Here is a 9197-nt window from a genome sequence, read left to right as displayed (position 1 = left end):
AACTTAGAAAAAACGAAGCTGGCACCCCGCTGGGGGTAGCCTCTCACATGCCATATTTATTTTTATTTTATTTTATTTTCTTTTCTTTCTTTTTTTTTCTCACCAATAAGATATAACACTTTACCAAATGTCCTTCAGGACAAATTGTAAAAATACCAAAATAAAAAGAAAAAGAGAAAAAATATATATATATCTACGTATATTTTTTTAGTTTTTTAGTTCTTTTATTAGTTTAGTTTACTACATGCAAAGCACATCCCAAAGATTGATTTCGTCTATTATTGTATAATCATTATTTTAAATTAAACATAATAAAACATGTTTTACAAGGTAAACGCAATATCTGTACAGCTTGCTACAGTTTTATAATTTCTGTTACGTCGCGTGAGATGGTCCGCGCGACATCCCTTATGGTCAGGCCGCCTAGGCCTACCTATCGTCACAGTGACCCGTATTAGGCCCAAGGAACCCCCATAAACCGCATCTGTTAACCGTTAAGTTACAGTCATATAAACAGCGCCGGTTTATGGAAGGTCCCAAAAGTCCGTTAGTTTATTGCACATCCTCGCTAATTGCGAAGAAAGCAGATGTGCCCTGCGAAACTGCTGGGTTTTCCCCAAGAACAAGGACACCCATGAGCCAAATGTGCAGGAGACTTTCTCCTCATATTGTGTTTATTAACATTGGCCATAACCAATGGGCATCGCGGATCGTTACCCTCACTATTCTACCCAAAAGAGTAAACAGCGAATCCGCGTCCTTAGTTCAGAAGAACACACCCTCACCGAGTTTTCCTCAGTAAGAGCAGTAGAGCAGACAGTCAGTCAGGTTCTCGGGCTATAACGCGCTAACACCTAAACCCTCGGGTAAGATCTAAAAATAATTTCTGTAAGTCCCACGTGTTGTTAATGGTGATAAATAAATATATACTAGATAACTGTAGACTACAGTTATTCCAACACAACCACCCCTATTATCGTAACTGAAAACAGGGGATCGCCCTGCTCGCGGTGTCGATTCGTACATCGTAACGGGAATTTACGACTCCCGTTGACGCGTCTCAAAGCGAACGCGTCTCCCCGCGACTGGACGAAAATACAATTTCCTTAAGTTAACTTATGCTGTTTATGATATTGCAAAGAAATAAATCATAATATATTCATTAATTAAACAAAGAAATGCTATTACTTGTAAGAACCTATAGTGACTGGCGAGAAATATCACAATTATAGTTTATATTTGGAATTTATTTCACAACAAATACACAGAGCTACATGATAAACAACAGAAAAAATATATAAATTTACTAACTTTTAAATCTTACTTATTAAATATAATCATATCTATACATCGAGTAACACGACATGTATCTATATATCTATTCTATGTATCTATGTGTAACAACAACAATTGTCTAACAAATTTTCAAAGCGTTGATAATTGAAATGATAAAAACTTTCTACTTTTAATACTAGATCAACCAAATTTAGATACGTTAATGAAAGAAGAATTTTGAAAATCAATTAAGGGATATGATACATAACAATAGATACAATAGAGAACAATTGCAACACGATAGAAATTGATACAGTGTTTAACAATGTTTTAAATACATTTCATTATCGGACATTAATTGTCCCACTGTCGACCTGGTGTGATCAGTATTAACACTAAGTCTTCTGCCTCTGTGCCGTCGATACCATTATACAAGTGCATATGGTGCTCCTCTTCTTCGCCGATAGTCGGCATTCTCACTATCGGCCGTCTGGTATGTTGTTGAAATCTCTGTTTGGGTCGAATGTAAAATTAAATACCATTATTCGTTATTCCTTTAACTATCGTTAAAGAATATAAATGATAATATATGAAATGATATTCTATCTAAATTAATTTTCTTTTAAAGAAATTTTTTCTGTAAATATATGTGTATAATAAGTATATTTCCAAAACTTATATTCATTCCACATATATTTTTGTTTTTATATTTAATTATTTAAAAGATCAAAAAATACTAAATAGTTAACTGATTAACTGAATTGATTTGTAAATGACAATTCTATGTGCCTATTCTTATTCCTTGCAGTAATGAAAATACAACAATTTTTTATGTTATTTTCATTGGTCTGTTTTTAAGAAATAATAAATATAATGGTAGTATGGTAGGATAGGAGAGTTTGTGCCATTACATTATTGGTTTTGAATTTCTTCCGAAGATATAAAGCTTTAAATTGCAAAAATAATAGTAAATTATGCAGAATAAAATTTGATGAAAATTTGATGTATAGTTCTAGAAATTTCGCGATAGCTGGATCAGAGAGCATTGTAGTTTCGAAGAAGATACAAGAAAAATTTTGAAGTGACATATCTTTTAAATGAATTTCACCTCTATTAAATCTGATGGTTTAATTATATGACAATTATTTTCTCAATGAATTCAAATAAATACAATGGCTACGACAAGTATCGACACATACTCTCATTTTTAAATGAAACGTTTAAATGACATACGAGTCGTATGAAATAACTATTAACTAAGCGATACGAAATGTAATATTCTGTAATCTAATTAATTGATATGTCAGTGCTATAAGAAATACAATGGTGCAGTAATACTTTTTATAGCCACAGTAAGTAGGGGATTAACCATTTTCCATGGAATTTCAACAATCTTAAGAACACTTACGTATCAAATCAAGTACAAAAGGAATCTTAAGAAATAGAATTCGCTACGTTTCGCTTTCACAAATATTGAAATCTGCCAAAAAAGATTTCGAAAGAGCAATTAGGAGCGACAAGAACGGTTCAAGAATTTTTTCCGTGGTTACGCATATAATTATATATGGAAAGGGAAACGGCAGAAATCGTAACATTTAGTTTGATACAGATCACATCATATTATTCACTACATAACCTATTGCGCAAAGTACTTTCAAATTAAAAACAAACATTAATCAATGTCGCATATATATCTGCAATAAATTCCCAACCCACTTAACTGTTAGACAAAACAACATCTACATCTTATCAAATAGAATTCAACTAGATCACCTATAAAATAAAATCATCCGCCACTAATATAAAATTCCATTAGATATCAACCTCTCTCTGTCTAATCTACTTCAGTATATTAAATAGGGCGATATCCGTATCTTACTTAATAAGTACAACCACCATCAATAAAATATATTCGCTGCATCTATTCTAAATCATTAACCATTAAAATTGTTGAAATGTACAGACATAATAGACATATAGACAATAGTTGACATGTACAGTGATTCACGAACATGAGTTTGGATCTTATTAAATTTACTTTATAATATAACAGTATTTGAATTTATATTTATTTTTTTAAACTCTTTTTAAACAGTTTCTAGGGGTTCAATTTCGAAAAACGCCCAAACACGTGTTCGTTTATTTCTAGTGGAAAGTTTGTACGTCGAATTTCAGGTTTCTAAACTTAGTGGACATAGAGATACGGTTACCCTGTAAAAAATTAGACCTCTTTTTGCCCCTTTGGGATCTGTAGTTTCCATAAATTATTCTTTATTTCATGTCTACATCATAAAAGAAGTATACTGTGCAAATTTTAGGCACACTGGTTTCTAGGCACACTGGTTTGGACTGTGCGATTGACGAGTAGGTCAATCATTTCTGTAGTATAGAAAAAGGCATAGAATTTATTATTCTTTATCTTTATATTTGTTGAAGTGATCGTCACTTCTGAGAAAACTCAACATCTGGTCTTCGGTTTCTCAACCGCCTAAGGTCTTCGAAGGCGCATAGACAAAAGAATGCGTTTAGGAAAGGCCATAAGCGGTACACGTTCGATGTTGGTTGAGGCAGTTGTCTTTAGTCTCAGGGTAACGTTGCTAGCGAGAGGATCTGGATCGGCTTACATAGTACCACATATTTTGTAATTTACTAGTCACAAAATATACACTTTCAATACCTTGCAGTTTGCTCACGCATTTATTTAATTCCATCCACTGAATAATCTTAACAGGTTATGGGCCCAGGGCTGTAAATTGTAAGGTAGCAACGCGAAGTGAATAAAGTGTTAAAGAGTTGTGCTTAGTAAAGTAAGTGATAGTGCTAAAATGGAATCAGCAAGTGCGAAGATCGAGATGTTACGTGGCGAAGAAAATTGGCTCCAGTGGCGTTTTATTATGCGTACACTTCTGGAGGAAGATGACGACCTGATCAACGTGTGTGAAGGGAATCTGTGTCATCCAGGTAACAGTACAGAAAAGGAAATCGCCCGTGAAAGATTTTTGAAGGCAGATCGGTTAGCGAGGAAATTAATTGTGACCTCGGTAGGAAGAAAACCGTTGGATCTTCTTTTATGCTGCACAACAGCACATGAAATGTGAAAAAAATTAAACGCAGTATATGATATGAAGTCGAATGAGAATCTAAATATGGTCCAGAAGCAGTTCTTCAATTTTAAATGGGAGGAATCTGAAAATGTGTCCCACAACTTGTCGAAGTTGGAACTAATAGCAGCGAAGATGAAAGCCCTTGGAAGTGAAATTGCCGAGAAAATGCTGATAACACGCATTTTATCGGCGTTACCGAGTAAATTTGATCACTTTCACAGTGCATGGGATTCAATGGAAGAAGAAAAGATGACCCTAGACAGGCTTAGTACCAGACTGATGACAGAAGAAAGCAGATGGAAGAAAGACGACCAGGAAACATCGGTGGCGCTGGTAACAAAAAGTAATAATTGTAAAAGGGAACAGCAGAAGCGATCAAATAAAATTGAATACGAGAAACAAGGACGAAGCTGTTTCAACTGTGGAAAAGTTGGACATCTAAAAAGAGATTGTTTTAGATGCTATATATGTAAAAGGAAAGGCCACATCAGCAAAAATTGCTTCAAGAATAATAAAGGAAACAACAGTAGAGACAACCAGGAACCCAGAAATCAAAATCGTGATGACAACGGAATTAGCCTATTAGGAAGCACCTCAACGATACATGCGGCAAACCACGATGTTTGGATAATCGACTCAGGAGCTACGGATCACATGACAGGACGAAAAGAATGGTTCAGCGTTTTCGAAAAATTCGATAACACGGTGAAGATAGAGATCGGCGATGGTACATTCATGGAAGCATGCGGCAGAGGAAAAATCAAAGTAGAGACTTTTGTGGATGGCAAAGGGGTAGCATGTACAATGAACGATGTATTATATGTACCAGGTATGAAAAGAAATCTGTTTTCCATTAGATCTGTCGCAAGGAGGGGTATAGACTTCTGTATTTTAAAGGATGGGGAAAAATGTATATTTCTACAAAACAAGAAGGTAATAGCAAGAGGTTCGGTTATCGGAAATTTATATAAGGTCGATATGCGAGTTATAGTACCGTCAGTTTGCAATCTTAGCGATAGAGCGGAATCAAACGCGGATACGTTGCAATTATGGCACGAACGGCTATGTCATCAAAACATCAGACACGTTAAGGATTTCTTAAAGAATTTAAATATAAAAGTTGTAGAGGATAGTAGCTTTTTCTGTGAAGGTTGCGCATACGGGAAACATCATAGTTCGAGTTTTCACGAGAAAATCAAGCGTGCGACTAAACCTCGCGAAATTATCTATACGGATGTACAGTGCTGGACAAAAGTATTGGCACAGCATGATTGTTATGATAGAAATGCTTATAACTACTAAACAAATTGATTTAAACAAAAAACTTTTTGACGTATTTATTTATTATCTATTCTAGTTTATTACATAACAAGAGCAACAATATAAATAAAATAATACGCAAAATAATAACAAAAATATATTTTTTGAACATTTTATGGGTGGACAAAACTATTGGCACAGTAGAATATTTACGCTTATAACTAATTACATAATAAACTTCTAATATTTTGTTGGCAGTCCTTTTCTTTTAAGGACTTCCTTTAATCTTCTGGGCATCGAGTGGACTAATTTTTTAGTGAATTCAGGTACAATATTGCTCCATTCCTGCAGAAGAACTTTCTTCAGTTCAGACTTGCTTGTGATATTATGTTTCCTAATTCTTTTTTCCAATTCGTTCCACACGTGCTCAATGGGATTCATATCGGGACTTTGAGGTGGTGTGTTTAATGTGTGGGCAGTATTATATATTATCCACTGACGAACAATATACGCCATATGTTTAGGATCTCGATCCTGCTGAAAATAGAAATCCCTGGGGAGGTTTAATTTTTGAGTACTTTTCAAAAGATTTTGCTTGAGTATATTTAAATATACATATTTATCCATTATCTCATCAATGAATATAAGTTCTCCTACACCCGATGATGCCATACATCCCCACACCATTAAACCACCACCCCCATGTTTCATGGTGGCTTGCAGATTCAGTTCGTCCATCTCTGTGTTGGGTTTTCGCCATACTAATATTCTGCCGTCAGATTTAAAAATATTAAACTTACTTTCATCTGAAAACATGATCTTTTCCCAAAAATCAGTATCTTTCGTAACAAACTCTTTCGCGAATTCCACTCTTTTCTTTTGGTTTATTTTACTGATGTAGGGCTTTCTTCGTGCTGCACGGGCAGAATAACCGGCATCCTTCAATACCCTACGTACAGTTTTGGTACTTACTTCTTTTTCACACTCAGCTTTTAACATCGAAGCAATTTCAGTCGAATTAGTTTTTGGATCCTTCTTTACAATATTTACGATTTTCCTTTTTTCTCGAATTGTTACCTTAGAAGGGCGACCACTCCTAATTTGATTCTCTAGATTTTCTTCACTTTTAAAGCGTTTTATGACTGAACGCACAGTAAAACGACTTCTGTTTATGATTTGTGCAATTTCGTTGTAAGATTTATTCATCTTATATAAATTTAATATTATTTTTCTTTCTTCAATTGTGGTTTCTTTCGTTTTTCTAGACATTATTACTCTTTCTTGGTTTTTTGTTGTTTAATAACTGAAGTCTCCAGTTTCACTGATCGAGTGTTATAATTAAGAAGATTAAAGGAAGTCCTTAAAAGAAAAGGACTGCCAACAAAATATTAGAAGTTTATTATGTAATTAGTTATAAGCGTAAATATTCTACTGTGCCAATACTTTTGTCCACCCATAAAATGTTCAAAAAATATATTTTTGTTATTATTTTGCGTATTATTTTATTTATATTGTTGCTCTTGTTATGTAATAAACTAGGATAGATAATAAATAAATACGTCAAAAAGTTTTTTGTTTAAATCAATTTGTTTAATAGTTATAAGCATTTGTATCATAACAATCTTGCTGTGCCAATACTTTTGTCCAGCACTGTATGTGGACCTATGGAAGTCGAGTCATTAGGAAAGAAACTGTATTTTTTGATATTTAAGGACGATTTTTCGAAATTCACGAAGATTTACTTCTTACGACATAAGTCAGAAGTAATCGAAAAGATAAAAACTTTTTGTTTAGAAGTCGAAAACCAATTCAATAGTAAGATCAAAGAAATTCATAGTGATGGAGGGAAAGAATTAAAAAATAAAGAGGTTAAAGAATTTTTAAGAAGTCAGGGAATTAGGCACACGGTTAACGTCCCATACACTCCTGAACAGAATGGCGTTGCAGAAAGAGAAAATGGAACAATAGTAGAGGCAGGCCGGTCAATGCTACATTCGAAACCAATCCTACCGTTGTTTTTATGGGCCGAAGCCATGAACACAGCAGTGCATGTCATAAATAAGACAGGGCCAACAGGACAAGACAATAAAACACCATATGAACTATGGTACGGGAAATCCCCAGATGTAGAAAAGTTTAGAGTTTTCGGTACTGAATGCTTTGCACACATACCTGCGGAAAAGAGAAGTAAACTTGACAAAAAGGCTAACAAAGGATATTTGGTAGGCTATTTAGACGATGGACTGGTAGTAGCCTCAGACGAATCTCTAATCGATAAATTTTTTAACAATTTAAATAAAGAATTCAAAATTACGAGTTCGAAAGAAGTAAAGAGTTTTCTTGGACTTGAAATTAATAGACTAGAAGATGGTTCAATATTTATTCATCAGAGTAGGTATATCGAAAGCATATTAGAGAAATTTAATATGAATGAGGCAAACAGTGTTTCTACACCTATTGAGACTAATTGGAATGAAAGTAACATAGGCAATAATGATTGTAACGCACCATACAGAGAAGCTGTAGGAAACTTAATGTTTCTACAAACCGTAAGTAGGCCAGACATTAGCTTTGCAATAAATATAGCGTCGAGACATTTAGAAAATCCAAATAAGCATCAGTGGAAATTAGTCAAACGAATTTTACGCTACATAAAAGGGACCGCGGACATGGGACTCTTATATACAAAAGCAGGTAGTCTCGAAACCTTCAGCGATGCTGACTATGCAGGCGACAAAGACACAAGAAAGTCGACATCAGGCGTTGTATGTAAGTATGCGAATGCGGCCATTACATGGCAATGTAAGCGACAACAATGTATAGCTTTATCTACGACAGAAGCTGAGTATGTCAGTGCAGCCTCAGGAGCGAAAGAAATTATGTGGCTGAAGAAAATATTTCTTGAATGTAAAATAGATATCCTCAAGTATACGCTATATGTAGACAATACTAGTGCCGCGAAATTAATTAAGAATCCGGAATTCCATCAAAGAAGTAAGCATATTGATGTAAGATATCATTTCTTGCGAGATTTATACAATAGAGGCGAAATTGATGTAACGTACGTAACAAGCGAAGAACAACTGGCAGATATATGTACAAAGGCGTTGCCAAAACCAAGATTTGACTATTTGAGACAGAAATTAGGTTTGAAAAATAAAAAAGATATTAAGAGGTAATTTTTGTAAAGATGTAGAGTTTTTAGGGAGGGTATCGAAGTGGTTATTACATTTAAAAAAAAAAAAAAAAAAAAAGAAAAAAAGAAAAAAAAAAAAGGAAAAACTCTACATGATCTGTTAAGTCTTCTTGTAGTATTTTGAGTAATAAATTAATTTGAATAATAAAGAGAAAGGTATTGACGAAATTAAGCTTCGAATATTTACAAAGAGATAATTGTATAGACCGATGTAGAGTTATAGGGAGGGTGTTGAAGTGATCGTCACTTCTGAGAAAACTCAACATCTGGTTTTCGGTTTCTCAACCGCCTAAGGTCTTCGAAGGCGCATAGACAAAAGAATGCGTTTAGGAAAGGCCATAAGCGGTACACGTCCGACGTTG

At 34.3% G+C, this 9197-nt stretch overlaps 1 long non-coding RNA gene across 1 annotated transcript in view; it reads right to left on the bottom strand.

Moving 5' to 3' along the window:
* Positions 1-1226: 1226 nt before the first annotated feature.
* Positions 1227-9197, bottom strand: part of LOC132915938 (uncharacterized) — a 71705-nt gene continuing 63734 nt past the window's right edge. The window contains exon 2 of the long non-coding RNA XR_009659992.1: positions 1227-1785. This is a non-coding gene — a long non-coding RNA (uncharacterized LOC132915938). The remainder of the gene's footprint in view (positions 1786-9197) is intronic.

This window comes from Bombus pascuorum, unplaced genomic scaffold (genome assembly GCF_905332965.1).
Source record: "Bombus pascuorum unplaced genomic scaffold, iyBomPasc1.1, whole genome shotgun sequence".
Taxonomy (NCBI): domain Eukaryota; kingdom Metazoa; phylum Arthropoda; class Insecta; order Hymenoptera; family Apidae; genus Bombus; species Bombus pascuorum.
The sequence above is the reverse complement of the archived record's forward strand: the minus strand, read 5'-3'. Positions and strand labels throughout refer to the sequence as shown.